The sequence below is a fragment of the Squalius cephalus genome (assembly GCF_949319135.1).
Source record: "Squalius cephalus genome assembly, chromosome: 24".
In the NCBI taxonomy this organism is placed as follows: domain Eukaryota; kingdom Metazoa; phylum Chordata; class Actinopteri; order Cypriniformes; family Leuciscidae; genus Squalius; species Squalius cephalus.
Genome location: NC_137145.1, coordinates 19,918,967 through 19,936,500, shown reverse-complemented (window position 1 = coordinate 19,936,500; position 17,534 = coordinate 19,918,967).

Sequence of the window (17,534 nt, the reverse complement as noted above, 5' to 3'; positions counted from 1 at the left end):
ATATAAAAATATGCAGACATGTAAATAATGAACAATGAATATAATGGGACAATACAAATAATAATTGGCTTGAGCCACTGAATTTTCTTCTTGAATAATTAAACAAGTTATGAAACTTATCCTAAGCTTATGAGTCTGACTGTAGTTGACAGGACAAGGAAAGATGCTAGACAATAGGAGAGAGAAAGAGAGACAGAGAAAGAGCATTTGTTCTTCACAGCCTCCCAGAGGGTAACAACAGACATCTTAATGCCAGCATGATGAAATGGAGGTACAATTGTCCCTTCTCCTTTTTCTTTTGTGGATTTAATATCTTTCCATCCGCATAAAACTCTTTAATGGTATCTTGCTTCGAGATTACACATTACATCTCTTTGTTCTGCACCACTCTCAATTGTTGGATAAGTCCATGATTGTGTGAAGTACACGCTCATGAAGAATATTCTAAAAGCATAGTAGATTAAGACGAATATACTACAAGAATAGCAATATATAATTCCCCCTGTGGTAGGATTGGGATTATATTTTAGAAGAGCAGCAGTGATTTTGTGCTTGTTACATAAGAAACTGGCCTGCTGCATCAAGATAAAGCTATGCAAAGTGTCAATCACCAACTCCACTTCATTAATCAGAATGGCAATTTTTTTTTTTTTTTTTATTCTGCCAGATTGTATTCAGAGGATTTTAAAATCACACGCTTGAAGGCCTAGATGTCGCCTTGTCTACGGCAGTTCATTGGAACGAATGTCTTTAAGGCGACATCTAGTGTATATATCTATGCACCAGTCTGCGTACACGTCACACACCAGGATGCGCGCGCGCCCTCAGATCACTTGGACGTGGCTGTGTATAAGAGGTAAAAACTATATAAATACTGTTCGTTTTCTCACACAAACCGCTTGTTTCGTGTCTTAGGTCATCAATGTGTACTTACGATGGGGAATTGTTTAATTTGGACGATGGGGAATTGTTTTAATTTGGACTCTGTGCATGCTCTTTGAGACAGTGACCACAGACCTGCATTAAATGACTGACAGACAAGAACGGTTTGACCTAAAAATATCAAAATTGAAACTACTGCAGAAAAAAAGACACCTACATCTTGGATGCCCTTGAGGTAAGCTAAAACATACCAAAATTTAATTTCAAAGTGAACTAACCCTTTAAATAGTCGGTTTTTATGTATACACAAGGGTTGCAGGTTTTTGTAAACGCAGGTCGCGCATGCATATTGAACTTGTTTTACATTAATCAGTTGTTCCACAAGGTGGCAACACTGGCCCGGGTCATTGCTTCACAATAGAGCATGAAACTGAAGACGGAACAACGATAACAAAATACCGGAGACTGCAACAACACCAGAAGCTCCCATTGATAAGCGCTTGTGTGAGGGGGTAATAGTTGCAACTTTAGTTTAAAAGGATACAAAGATGTTATTATTGGTCATAACTTCTGGAGAAAAATAGCGCAGACACTGATGAAACTTTATAGAGCGCATGCGATCAAATGGAGTACTTTGAAAGGCTATGGGCTCGACTGTACGCAAACGCTAGCATACGTGTAAAAAACGAAGTAGGCCTATACTTTGGGCTTTTGCATAACCATAGGCTGCATCTGAAATCGCATAATTCCCTACTGTATAGTAGGCGAAAAACAGAATGTGACAAAATAAGTATGTCTGAATGCCACAGTACTCATAAAAGAGTGGGCAAAAAGTACCCAGGTGACCTAATTCTTCCGGCGAGATTCTGAAGTGTGTATACGATGGACACTTTACTATGAGGCCACGGGAGAGGATTTGTGAATGGCAGTGACAGGACGCCACTAACGCTGGTAGGTCACGTGATAATGACAACATGGCGAATGTAGTACGTCCATATTACATTCATAGCATATAAAATGTACTTTTTTTGGTAGTCGTGAAGTAATTACTTATTCGAAATAAGTACCTACTCCAGGGTTCACCAATCTCGGTCCTGGAGGGCCGCTGTCCTGCAGAGTTTAGCTCCAACCAGCTCCAACACACCTGTTTGAAAGTTTCTAGTATGCCTAGTGAGACCTTGATTAGCTGGTTCAGGTGTGTTTAATTGGGGTTGGAGCTAAACTCTGCAGGACATCGGCCCTCCAGGACCAAGATTGGTGAACCCTGACCTACTCAATATGTGATTTCGGACGGAGCCATGGTATTTACCTGTCAAGCAAGAAGCAAAGAAAGTTCGACGTCTGTTTTCAGCCTCACTCTGGCAATGAAAACCTTTCCAATATTCCATTTTTTCTTGCTTTTTGGTCGAGTTAACTTTTAAAACGTTTTGTTGATAGATGAGAAATCACAATCAAAATATCCAAAAAACAACTATATTTACTCGAAAAAACTTAATTGTATAGTTATCTTGTGCTTCTTTTCTAGCTTTTCTTATCTCATTGGGAGTTCATTTATTTGTTTAAAATATAATATTGTAATGTGTAGTCAGTTTTGGTTTGTCAGTTTTTGACTGTAGTCAGTCTGAGGCCTCCCTTCCCTCCCTTTACCTAAAGCGTTGTCGGGATAATTCCGGTTCGCGTGGCTACATGGAAGCGATAAAAATTCTGTATTATTAATTTTAAGGCCAGACAAGTAGTATGTTGAGGATTGATTTGTAGGGAAGGACTACACGCCTGTGCACATATATTCAAACGCGCATACCTATAGACTGAACTCGTAATACGCATGTGCACGCCATCGGCGTTCTCACTGGTTTTTGAAGTTTGCGCAGAAAGAACTTAAGAGTTTTCAGTTAAAACGGTGTCGTGTTAGCGCCCCCCTAATTTAATAACTAATGATCGTTGCGACGGAAGTGAATCAATCAAATTAACTTTAGCTGGACAATAACTTTATTCTAGAGCTGCTATAAAGCCAAAACACTTTACTTTAAATTTCCTATTATCAATGTAAAGCTGCTTTGGAACAATCTACATTGTTAAAAGCGCTGTATAAATGAAGATGACTCGACTTGACTTGACTGAGTTCCTAGTTAGTTTCCTTGGTTATTAATTAGCTCTACACCTGTTCTATTTCAGTAAATCATCATCTATGTATTTAAGCCCTCAATTTCCTGTGTTTCATTGTCTGGTATCATCTTTATTTTACGTGGATGTGCATACACCCACGCGTGACTAATACAATATAATATACTTTATGTGTGCCTATGTGTTTGTCTATTAAAATATTAGGTCAAAACAGGCTGTTTCAGATATGAATAGCAAAGCTGCTGTATGATAAATTAATTTTTAAAATATGCATAAGTTTCATAAAATGAAGCTTAGTTTATCCTTCTACATGTGATTTTCACAGCACGGTTCGGTTAAGACTGATATAATTCTTTCTACAACAGACAAATCAAATCTAAGTGCATATAGCCAAGAGGTCAGACATAGAGCGCTCACGTGCACACACACACACACACACACACACACACACACACACACACACGCACGCACACACACACACACACACACACACACACACACACACACACACACACACACACACAATGTAACAGGCCCAGGATTGTAATGGATTTTTCTCACTAATCCCTGTATGTCCCTTCCCCATACATATTTACCTCTGGATTTACACTTCAGTGATGGGGGTGCACACCATGATAATGCCCCATACACTTCTGCCTGGATGAGACTGACACCTGCTACTGTATATGTGAAGGTGTTTTTATGCTTTTATGAACTACATTCATGATTATTTGCATGCAGAACCCTTTTCTCTATCTGTTCCGTTTATTTTATTTTATTTATTTCTTTCTTTTTGGGCAGTTTTCAGCCAAATTTTGCTTCAGAGGCTAAAAACAAGTTGGTGCTGAGGTTAGTATTACCGAAAGGCTTATATTCCAACAAAAATATTTCGCAAGAGGAATTAGATCCGGAAGGAGCCGGATCCAAACACATTCTCTCAGGTTTGATTCCACAGGGAGGACTATCTCCATTTCCAATGGAAATGATATATGAACCAGTCCAATTTACATGACAATATGCACTGAAAATAACCATCAAGCATGTCCTTAACATGAAACCTATTCACCTTTCCTTTACAGCTATCACCTTTACCATGTAATCCCCTTTATCATCCCCAACACTTTTCCCATCCCCCTCCCTTTCTAGGTCGACCACACCTCCTTATCAAATACGGTTTATTTGAACTCTCCAACTAAAGCCTCAATAAATCCATAAGCCAATGAAGATGACAGTAGAGGGAATATATGATATGTGCTGAGATTCGCATCCATGTGTGTGTGCGCGTGTCCGTGTGTTTAGCTGGGGAATGGCTCATACCTTGCTTTCTCCTTGTCATCCCTGCCAGGCGCATGACCAGTGGTGCATGAGTGTATATATATATATATATATATATATATATATATATATATATATATGTATGTGTGGTCTGACAATACAACTTGTCCTCCACTGTGTCCCAAAGGCGTCTCCAAGAGAACGAGAGAGACAGAAAGAGACAACTAACTACTTACGACACATGGGGCTTCAATTTCCTGAGTTAAAGGTGAAGTGTGTAATTTTTTCGATAGTAAAATACTTTCTCCTATATCTGTGTAATGTGAAGAGACAACTATAAGTAAGCTGTTCTTGGGTGAACTTCATGAAGTATAAAGACTGTGGCATCAACCCAACATGCCATTTTGTTCAAAAAAGGACGTAATTGGACTAAAAAAGAAAAAAACAGTTTTAAGCATATTGTCACGTATGGGTTGTATATAAACACAGCGAAGAAGATGAATCACAAGTCAAGTCTTTACTAGATAATTCATAAGACAAACACAGAGGAAGGCAGGAACATAGTATACACTGACGAGATCGAACAAAGGACTGAAAGACACAGAGTATATATACTAGAACTAATGAGATAAGTGATAACCAGGGCACAGGTGAATGACATTGACATTCTAATTAAAACTTGGTCACAGGGACTGAACCAAAAACACACAAGACAGAGCATACATGTAACAGTTCGCCCCCTCCCGGCAAGGCGTGTCCTCGCACCGTATAAATGGAACAACTGTGGAGGGTGGGCAGGGGCTCTGGATGAGGGTGAGGAGCAGAGGAAGGGCTACACAAAAACAAGTCTAAAGAATTAGCCCATGGGGGAGTGGAGGGTGGGAGGAGCCAGGGGACAGCCAGGAGCAAAAGGGGCCTGATGATGTCCCAGGCCACAGTCAGCACGACGTACCGGCGTTGCGTCGCAGGAGGGAGGAGCCATGGATGAAGCTTGGTCGGTGGAACCAGGGGTATGAACTTCTGCGACGAAACCGGCCATGATGGAGAACCAGACGGAGCTGAAGAGACACGGAGCCAGGGTGACACCGAGGGTCTGGAGGGCCGAGGTGGAGCTGACAGCTCATGGGACCGAGGCGGAGACGGAGATCCAGAGGACCTCTGTGGAGACAGTGCGACAGAGGATACCGGTGGAGCCAGAGGGAAAGCGGAGCCCGGTGGAGCCAAAGGGATGGAAGGCAGAGGTACAACCGGCAGCCTGAAATCATGAGGTGGAACCAGGATGATGCCTGACCAAGGCGGAGTTGGTGGGACAAGGGAGCCTGGTGAAGCAGGTGGGATGACGGGCCACGGTGGAGCAGGGCGCATTGAGCCAAGGCAGAGCTGATGGATCAAAGGACTGAGGTGGAGTCCAGGTCTCTGTGGCTGGAGGCAGAGACAGGGGATCCTCACGCCAAGGCGATGCTGGGGGCTGGAAGCCCAGTGGCGAATCCGCTGTGCTGCACAGGGACCGCTGTGGATGAGCCAAGGGGCAGACGGCAACCAGAGTTGGTAAAATAGAGGTGGGAGAGGGAGTCTGGGCGGGCTATTTGAAGACACAGAGGGCACTGGAGATACTTGGAGCAGGAGATACAGGGGTGATAGCACAAGGCATTTTCAACAACATGGGTATCTTCAGCAATCACATCCGTAAACCAGTCTATTAATTCCACCTCTAAAAGGTCCAATAAGTTCCAATCTATATTTACCATACACGCAACAGCGGGAGTGTGGGCGGGGCTAGCACCCATGCGCTCAAACTCCACAAGGACTCCTTCAGCAACGATCGTTGTAGTCGACTCACGCACGCAGGGCTCGCTGGCTTTTTCTCCACGGCAGGCGCAGGCTCCGTGTCTACTGTGGAATCAGGCTTTAGTACCATCTGGCTGGGTGTTGGCTGACTGGGCTCTGGGTTTGGTGGAGGGGTGCTGGTAGGCTCTGCGAGGCCGATAGTGAATGCCGAGTTGGTGTTTACCAGCACCTACTCCACACATGCGGCAAAATCTTCATTAGGGGCCGCTCCCTGGGAGGCGTGCCCGGGACTGCTCGCTGAGGCTGGCAATGTAGAACACGCACAGCGTGTCGGGATAGTGCATTAGGCACACCAACTCCAAGAAATCCCTGGTGTGAGACTCCAGGGAGCGGTCCTTCTGCTCCAGGCATAGCAGGGCAACAGCAGGAATGTCCATGGTGACAGAGGAAAAAAAAAAAAAAACCACAAAAAAAAAAATTAACTGTCTTGGTCACGTTTGGGTTGTATATAAACAAGACAGAGCATACATGTAAATGTTTGTAGTTCAATACTTTGGAACAGTACAATCTCTAAGGTTGGTCTCTTTTTACACTCTTAATGAATGAATTAATTAAAAGAACTACATAGATATAGAGGTTTAAGTTTATTGTAAAGCATTGAACGGTAAATTACAGACTGAACAAAACATTTAAAAAATAAATAATTTGGACTATAAAATCAAAGCTGAATGTCTAACTAAGCTGTGTTACAAATTTGAAGTTGATATCACAAATTTGAGCCTACTAAAGCACCGTTTTCATGGTAACTCAATGTCCAATTTCAACATTTTTTCACAGGAGGAATTTTGAATGTTTAAACTTTCGAATGATACCAAATTTATGATGATAACTAAACTATGTAATAGAGGGAAAACAGGTAATAAAACAGCGTGCCAAGTGTTTTTTGTTTTTTTTTCATGAAAAAAAAAATATCTTCCATTTTTATAATTTTGTAATATTGTTTGGTTCCCCTGTTTCTCTCAACGTTCCTTTTAGATAGCTATCTTGGCATCATTTTAGTAAAGTCACATTCCTAAATTCTCTTAAAGTCACATTCCTAAATTCCTAAAGTCTTCCATTCTGATGGGCAATGTCCTTTTAAAAAAAATCACAATTCAGTCAATTGCCATGGATAATTTCAAGTCCCACCCTACATTTTTGTTCCTTTTTCACTTGGAAAAACATCACATAATGGGTGTAAAATAGGTAGCAACTGGCAATTAACATCTTAACATTTTAATGAATGTTGCAGCTTTATCAAAAACAAGAAATAAATAATGGGAACCGGAGTGGAGAGAGCAGGCAATGTCTTAAACATCTCTTGTTTGTCTGTCGCGTGTTTTCGATAAACAGAGCTGCTTTTTAGAGTGTGAATGAGAGGTCTGTATTGATTTGCAGTTCCTTAAGATGCCCCTTAGGCAGATGCAGCAGAGACTGGAAGAATAAAACAATGATTATGCATTTCTCTCTGTCTCTCTCCATCTTGTCTCCCACACAGATCAGTCTGACTTCCCACCATCTGCTGACAAACCTAAGAGATACAGCGGCCCTCCTTGTCTGGTCACCATCCACTACAGCAGTCAAAGAATGATTTGCATGTTATTTGAATATCACACTGCTGACCCCGTCCCCACAGTTACTGAGCTGCTCTAAAACATTCTATGCTTCTTTATAATAATATATGAACAATTTTTTTTGTTTTTTTGCTTTTTTTTTGTTGTTGTTATGAAGTATTATGTCTATAAAGCTTCACAAGAATTACATCACAACTTTTATGTTTATTGACAATTTTCACATTTGAATGCAGCCCATTCCAATCAGAATTTATAGTTGGAACCTTTTGTTTTATAAGGGGGAATTAAATAAGACTGCATCTGAATCAGAGAGGGTTTTTGTTTCATAAAATTCCTCTTAACCTACTGACCTGTTTTCTGTGAATAGACTGCGAGAGTGTGAGTGTGTGAGAGAGAGAAAACGAGGGAGGAACATCATTTTTTTTAAGCATTAAAAAGCCCTATTCACATAATGGCTTTTTATGTGATTAATACCACCATTGACAAAATAGGCAAATGGATTTTTTTTTTTTTTTTTTTTTTGTTCTGTCTGTGCAATATCCATTTGGATTCTTCTGTGATTATAACCAGGGCAGATCCTACCATAATCCTGATGCCCCTGTCTGGATCTGATCTCAGAGGTGAGGGCTTTGTGTGCAGGATTGGGCTTAACTCCGACATAGTTCAGAAATCTTCAGTTACTGCGACAGGACAACATGGTGTGAGAAAGACTTCAGTGACGTGAACTTAGATTTTTTATTAAAGTGAAAGAGTATTACCTGCCTCAAATGCTAATGCACAAAAGTAAGTCATTATTAGGAAGTTATTAATTATTAGCAGACTGAAATATGCAGACCTAAAATGTGCAGTAATGTAAAAAAAAAAAAAAAAAATCACCTTGAAGAAGTTTTTATATCGACAATATTGTCTGTACCTGTACATTATTCCGTTTGTATAACTGGTCCTACACAGTGGGATTTGAACCGTGGTCTCAGGCATGGGAGGCGGGTGCGCCAACAAGGATGCTAAACACCGTAGTCGTTAGCATCAGTGCTAGCACTCCTCTTGAGGCCAGGGGAGTGAGGTTTACACGCACAACTCTTACTGGCCTATGTGCGTTACACTAATAAATACTCATGTATTCATAAAACAAAATAAAATGACATTTTTTAGGGAAACCAATTGCATAGTGTTAAATGAAATAGCACAGTCAGAATATATAAACTACAATTCCAATTAGTACTGTGTGAACAGCACCTAAGGGTACGTTTACATGACAACAATGTACTAAAAACAAAAAAAAAGTGTTTTGCATTTTTCGCGCTTAGAAAACAGCATTGTCAAAATGATCCCCGTTCACACTGATCAGTGAAAATGACTAAAAAGGCTGTATTATTCATGCTAGGCTAGTAGTTGGCGATGTCAGTTTGTAGAAACACTACGCACCTATAGACTGAACACATGATAGGCATGAACATGACGTCACCGTTTTCGCAAATTCGAGTTTTTGTAGTTTACACGGAGATGATGATGGTATTGTTTTTAAAAACTTGCACTTTGAAAACCTGTTTTCTAATAGGAAACAGGAACAGGGAACACAGGAAAACCATGAAAACGAAACAGAACATAAACCTAACAAATGTATTGTCTCTGAACTTTTTTCTGCCAAAATTGATGAGCATGATGTGCATATCATGTAATTAACTCATTTGATTCCAGTATTTTTTTTTGACTGACAGCCCAAAATTATTAACAAATTATTATTATTATTATTATTATGATTATCAGTGTGTGCATATTACTGTTTTTTTCAATTTATTAAATAAAACATTGCAACATTTACAGCCTAAAAAGGAAATGGCCTCATAATTAAATTAACATCTAGCTATTTTGAAAGAGACTTTTCCACCTTGAATTCTATTGAATCTATCAGTTATTCCTGGCCTCCATTTTCTGTGCCTGCTGATATCCTCTCAGTGTTCAAACATGGCTGTGTGGGCGTTTAGCCATTCGTTGTGCTCCACTGACTGCTCAGATTATCGCCATCCATCATTTGTTTACACTTTCATTTGGAAAATCGAGCTGTTTTACTCCCTGAAATTATAATTTGTCCCCAAGGCCACGTAAGGTGAACATCAGCTTTGTGTTGGTTTTTTTTGTACTCTTAAGATGCTTTCTCAAGTTGGAATCGACCTCTCTGGTCTGTGGTGCGCTTCACGTGTTATGCTGATGGACGTTCTTTGTTTTTCCTTTGTTTTACGCCTTGTCTTTACTTGTTTGCGAAGATGTAAAGGTGAAAGGGAGATGCCAGAATAGCTGGCGACACTATGTCAGTGTAAGAACACAGTGGGATTGATGCTACAGGCCAAGGCTTTTGATGCAAGCTTTGTCATTGAAAACGTTCTCTACACAAGCTTAGGTTCATAAATGATTATACAACCTAAAGAAAGTCTCTTGAACCCACTTGTACAAAAGCTTCACATGCTTTAGAAAACTAGCAGCAGAGCGCTGTAATACTGCACATATAGCTGATGATTTAAAAAAAATATATATTAAAAAATTTAAACTAAATAAAATAAAATATTTTTTTTATAAAAAATAAAATGACATGAACTGAAAAATAAAATAAAATAAATAAAATATAAAATAATTAAAAAAAAATAAAAAAATAAAAATAAATGACATGAACTGAACTGAAATATAAAATAAAAAATATCAAATAAAATAATTATAAAATTAAATAAAGATAATTAAATAAAATTATAACTGGGGTGTCATCAGTATTATTGTGTTAATTCAAATAACACAGTCTGACTGTATAATTAATTTAATTTGATTTTTATTTGACTGACAGACCGTAATAACAACAATAATAATAACAATAATAATTATATTAAATAATGTTGGTAGTAGTCAAAGCAGTAGTAGTTTTATAATAATAATAATTTTACAGACCTTCAGGATTTGGGGTCAAGGATTGATTTGATGAACCAAAAATAAATAATTTCCCTTGTCAGCATCATATTTTTTTTTTTTATTATATGATTTTCATTCGAGTGACAACCCTAAATCATTTATTTATTTATATTTGTAGTAGTATTAGTTTTATTATTTGTATAATAATAATAATAATAATAATAATTTTACAGACCTTCAGGATTTGGGGTCAAGGTTTGATATTTGATCATACATTGCCTATCGGCCCAGATGGAATATGCACACTTTTTCTGCAGATTTTGGGGGAAGATATGTGGAATGGATTTAAAAATGTTTTAATGATTGCCTAATGTGGTGGATGAAAGTATAATAAAATGAATCAAAATATTTAATGAATGAACACACAAGGGAACTTCGTGAAATACGAAAATGGAATTCTGCAGGCGCATATTCCGTGCGGGCCTGCTTATACCACGTTAAATCTGAAGGTGGAACACGCATGCATGAGAAAATATGACCTATCTATGCATGATTTATGGGGCACTTGAGAATTATTGGTATCTGGTCTTGCTCTTTTAGAGATAACACAGACAGAAGCTTGTATCACTGATGGTGTTGGTAAGACACGCTGACCTACAAGTTCTGCTCATGCGTGAAACCACAGGGAGTTCTCAACAAGAGCCACTGTCTGTGCTTGCTGATTCCACTCGCTTGGGCCAAAAATGGAGGAAACTCAAGGGACAGCTTTATTTTTGAAGACATGGGATCATAGAATGCCATAAATCTACCATGTCCTGCCATATCCGACATAGTTCATCCATGCATGGACTGTTGCATGTCTGGACTGGAGAACATGTTACACAGATATGAGAGTGGATTCTATATTCCTTTGGCATTCTTTCTAAACTGGCCCGTTTTGTAGTATTCAGAGTGAAACTGAACTAGACATAGTGTCCAAATACTACATATTTGTATGATGCTATCTGAAAGGATTTTATCAGCCTACGTAAAAATATAAGACCTTAAAAAAAGGGAAAGAAAGAAAGAAAGAAAAGCAGAACCCCCCTTAAGCTTAATGTAACAAAGCATCAAATCTTTTGGGCTGAATTAGATGTTATTTTGAACTTAGATGCTCCTTTATTCTGACCCCAGCACTTTAATAATTCATTGTTGCATTCATTGCACATTATTCACAGTCTCTTAAAAGATATTCATAAACCACCAAGGAAAATGTTTAATATTCTGAATATTTTTTAGTAAATCAAATAATGAAATAAAACCCCAAAATGTCTAAACACAAAAGCTTTTACTGGTCTTAACCACAAATTATTGGTCAGGAAATTAGCCAAATTTAAGCAAATGCACTGCTGAAAAATCCATTGCTGTCTCAGAAAAACATCAAAGACAGAATTAAGTTTTTGTGCCGAGCGATGAATCACAATGAAACACGAGTTGCATGGTGATGCTCCAGAGCGGTGTCTTTGAAAATCCGCCGAGAAATATAATAATAATAAATGCATCTCTACCACAGTGAAGCATTGAGGAAGAGTGTCATTGTGTGGGGAGCCTTTTCAACTGCTGGTATTGGTGAGCTACTTCACTGAGAAAAGTCATTTAATGCTTTATTGTTGAGCAGATTATTGCAGAATGGATTGCTTCCATTGAAATGAAATGTAAAGTTGTTTTCTAAAGAGGAATGATCAGATGTTATTTTTCAACAAGACAATACTCCTGCCCAAGTTGCAAAGACAACCAATAAGTGGCTTGAGAACAAGTCCATCAGGCTCATGTTTTGGCATCTGTCAAAGTCCAGATTTTAATCCTATAGTGAATATTTGGTCTCGCATTAAACTCAAACAAGTTTGGCTCTGAGGCTCCGCCTTTTTTGGCATGGAAATCTTCTCCAGTTAATTTATTCTTTTCAGTCCCTCAAGGTCGGACGTGAACACTCTGAAGAGCCACTTTATAGTATAATATTAAGTTGTAATTCTAATTGAAAGAGACACTGACATGTTTTTTTTTCATGTTTAATACTGTAAAGCTGCTTGCTTTTAAACAATCTATTATAAAGTGGTATATAAATAAAGGTGCAAACAACCTCATCCAATGACATCCACATCACTGTGATCAGATGCTTTCATAACTACTGTTTTCTCATTGCTGTCATATTTGTTGTCTTTATTTTGTTATTTCAAACTTCTTTTTCTCCTAAACCAAAGAACAAAAAAGAATTCCGCCGTAAGTACATCAGGGACTTTATTAAATAATTTAAAGGGGTGATGAACTGAGAAATCAAATTTTCCTTGAGCTTTTGACATATAAGAGATCATCATACTATAATAATATCCTGTAAGTTTCAGAGCTGAAAACTACCTTGTTAGTTCAATAAAAGCTTTTATAGACATCAGGCTCAGCAAACGACTCGTTTTTCAAAGTGGGGAACTATGACGTCAAAGAGGATAAAACACCGCCTCCACAAAAGAAGATCAACGCCTACTTCAACACGGCCTGTTTAGCCCCGCCCACCGATTCGCCCAAACATGCTAAATAACATAGGACGACATGATGATTGCAAAACCGGATCGAGCTACTACAAGCAATAAACATGCTGTTTACTAAATATTGTGCAGCGCCTGTTTGTGGAAGAAGACAGTCTGCATAAGCTTCCTTCGGATTCCAGCATGGTTAAACTTTATTAAATCAGTCAATCACAATTTCCCGACACGGATTTGCCAGCAACATGTAAGTAACCATGTGTATTCTAATGCCTGATCTGCGATCAGTGATTTCTGATGTGTAATTATTCAAGTTCAGATACCTTTCTCTTAAAATCGTTCAATACTGTTTATGCTTCAGTGACTAAACGATCAACTTCACATAATTTCTCGTAGTATTATGAAAATAATCTTTTTTAAACTGTTATTAAATTATATACAGAAAGCGATCAAAGAACGATCCCTTTCCATTCGCCCAAGCTGTCAATCAAACAGCACAGCGCGAGCCGCGAGAGCTTATCTGGACACTTACCAAACTCGTGATGAAATAATGACACTGTTACACTACACAACGAAGCTCTTACTGTGTATTCACATCGTGTTTGCATTGTGATTTGGTGTAAGCATTTGTGAGAGTGCAAAAATTGCGTTGCAATGATAAGATCTTTATTCACGCGATCAACAGACTGTCTGTCATCTGCTCAGTGCTCATCATGCTGCAACCTTTCATGTGATGGAATAGATTTAAATATAATGCTTTAAACGATACTTTTCACGATTTGTTAATCTCGATAGCTGTAATAGTAAAAACGTAGTAAAAGTTTTCGAGAGAGTTCATGTAATACTAGCTATTTCATATGCAAGCATGTCAGCCAATCACAGCAGTGGGCGTTTGCACTGCAGTCTCACAGCAGACACGCCCCTTAAAACAGAGCTTTCAAATCTGAGGCTGAAATCAGGCTTGGAAAAATGTCTTTTATTTATAAATTATGACAATTTTTGATGTAAAAATCATACTAACATTATAAGGGCACCCCATGCAACATTATAAAATAATAAAACAATCCAGTTCATGACCCCTTTAAGACATATCTCCTTATAGGCCTATAGATCCTTTTTGACATAAAGGGTTCTTTAAAATTGAGTCAAGAACCCAGGGTTCTATATAGAACCCCATTGAACCTTTTTTCTAAGAATGCTTAGTGCTAGTCTAGTATATTTTAAAAATATATATTATTATTTAAAGCTGCAGTCTGTAACTTTTTTGGGTTAAAAATTATCCAAAATAATTTTTTGAGCAAGTACATAACCAGCCAGTGTTCAAAACTATCTGCTTGCCTTAGCTCGATTCAAAACGGTAAGCTTGTAATAATGTTTTTAACTCCAGTGGTACTGGTGGATTTCCGTAGGAAATTGGAGCATGTCCTTGCGTCATTACGTCACATCTGTACACATAAAGAAGGAGTCTCGGCTAGTAGGCTATATTGCGTGTGAGGATGTTGGAGGTGGAGATTTATAGCCTTTTCTCACAGCTCTTGATATAATTAAACTTGTCAATTTGATGGCGGATCCAGAAAGGTTCAAATGACAATCACCAGTGACAACTGGAGATTCACCCGTTGTAAAATGCACAAGACTTCGGACTTCGGAGTGGCTACAGAAAAAAAGAGACTGCATCAGGGCCCATGTGAAAACAAGGATAAATATGCATCTGATTACAGTGATTGTATTTCAAAGAGGAACATTAATTTGTTGGTATGACAATAAGAAATTAGACTGCACAGAAACGGAAACTGAACTACAGGTAGCCCTAATACACATTAAATGGAGTCACGCAATGCTGATGTTGTTAACATTAACAATTTGAGAACAAAGTATAATTTGCACGGTTTGACGTGATATGATAAGCGATCGTTAGATTTAATCAGCACCATTTACTGAAATGCTTTTTTCCCCTTAGTTGGTCAGAACAAAAGTGGATGTTACTTACTTGTTCAGATGACATTTTCCGGTGAAAATTCTTATGTTGGTCATACTTCCAAAAAGTAGAATCTGTGATTGCGAATGACAGTATCCACACCAGTGACTGACAGCCGCACATTCTCCTCAAAACATTGGATTCATCCGCGCTGTGCCGTGCTGAGGCACAACCCACGTAAAGTTGATAATTCCACAAATAACTGCAATTGCAGATTTCGAACAGAAATGGCGGCAAAGTGGAAAAACTACAGACTGCAGCTTTAATAAAAATAATAATTAAAACTTTTTTTTTTACAGTGAGGACATGAAAAGTACACTTTTAAATAAAAATAAAATAAAATAAAATAAAAATAATCATAGATGAAAATTTATTTGCAATTGAACATTAAACTAATTCTTTAGTCAAAAAATTACACGGTTTTATACTTTGAAAATTTACCAACATGCATGATAAAAGTATCTGCTCTCAGTCATGGGTAGCTGTATGCAATGGGTCCTTTTTTAAAGAAATAGTAACATGACAAATATTGTGCAGTTTGCTAGATTACTCACCGACACATCTTACCCTACTCTCCCCCATGTAGTCTGATCTGTCCTTAGGGGCTGCGCTGTATTAAAATAATAAGGGATTTATTTCATCATTTCAAAGACTGTGGACAGAATCAGCGCTGGAGTCTGTGTGGATCGCTTACTGTCATGGCCTAACAGCTGGCTTATTAAAAGCCATCCTGCCCGCTGGAAGAATCATTTTTTTAGGAAGTTGCTGAAAATAAACTGATTATACAGACATAAATGTTAGTCGTATGCTGTACACGCTCGGCCTGGTCTGAGAAGCACAGCAGGACAGATTTTCGCCAATTTGACAGTAGGGAATGAAGCTTTTTATATTATTGCCTGTTTAAAAACAATACAGATAATTGGACATAATTAGTCCGCCAGTGTCATAATATGAAATAAGAGACTATCTACAGTGGGTTCTTAAAGGCTCCTATAGTGAGAAGAACTTAAATTCCCAGAGTGGTAATTGTTGCTGGCTGTGATGTGAAAAGTTCGATTTATCAGTTCAATCTTAGCATATGCTGATTAAAATGAGACTTTGAAGGTGGTAAAGAAACATTTCTCTTGAAATATGAATGATGAACCTGACTGACCCAGTTCTTTGATCATGTTTCTCAGCCAAAAAAAAAAAAAAAAAGCTGAATCCCTGAGGAACACAACCAACAAAGCATCATAGTTGAGGAAGTCTGAAATGGTGCTTTGAAATATTCTGGAGTCACAGTTTTTTCAGCTGAGGTTACAAAATCGGCATCTTTATTATGGCACAGAGGGATTAAATGTGAAGAAATCCACTCAAATAAAAAAACGACAAAAAAAAACTAATTTGCTTTTTAATTGCACACTTTGAACAATAAAATGCTTTATTCATCCGTACTAAAAATCTTCATGGCTGAGAGCTCTTCATAATGACTTTTGATTACAAATTGAGATTTTTAGATCCCAAATCAAGATATACATTTGACTAATATTAGTATCCAATTCAGTCATGAAACTCTAGATGGTGTAGGTTAATAGGTCCTTTACACGCAGTATTCAAGCAATCATTACCACATGGCACAAGCCAATGAGATTATTTGCTCAACATTTAAATCTGGTTCAGTGTTCACTGATGATAGTCCTGCATGCCATCAGAGTTCCTCTGAAACCTTCCACCTCCCCAGCTCCACCTGCCTAGATCTGCTATGGGATTTATGTCTATTCATGCAGCAGCAGCATATCTTACATGCTCACAGCAGCATGTCTGTGTATCTACTGGTAGTAGCAAGTCCATACTTGCTCTCCAGCAGCAGAATCCGTGGGAGAACAATGCCAGATTCATTAACATACTAAAACACTGCTAAAAATGAGTATGCGTTGAAGTAAATACTATAGGTAAAACAAATGTGATTTCTATCTAAATAAGTTAGTTCAGGCAAGAATTTAAAAAACAAAGTAATTAGTACTCAATTTAAACTTGTAGAAATTAATGTATTAATATCAATATTATAAAATGAAGTAAAACCAACTCAACTTTCTTATACAACTTTCTGAACTGATTAATAATAAATAAGGTTGCATTTTCACTGTTTTCCAGCTGTATTTACACTGTTTTATCATTGCTTTTGTTGTTAATTCAGTGTTATATTGTTTGAATAAAATGTACTTTACACAGAGTATTGCAACGTAAATTTCAACTAAGTAGAAATTACTCAACAAAATTTGACTGGCCAAGTTAAAGTTACTTATTTTCTTTGTTAAGTTTACTTAACTTAGTTAAGTAGATGTAGCCTCTTTGAAAATGTGGTGCTAAAAAAAAAATGTTTAAAAGTTTTGTCAATGTAAGCTTTGTAACAAGTGTATATATTAAGTTCGGTAAAAATGTGTTGAAATTGTATGCACCTGCTCTTAACTAATGAGAGTGCTG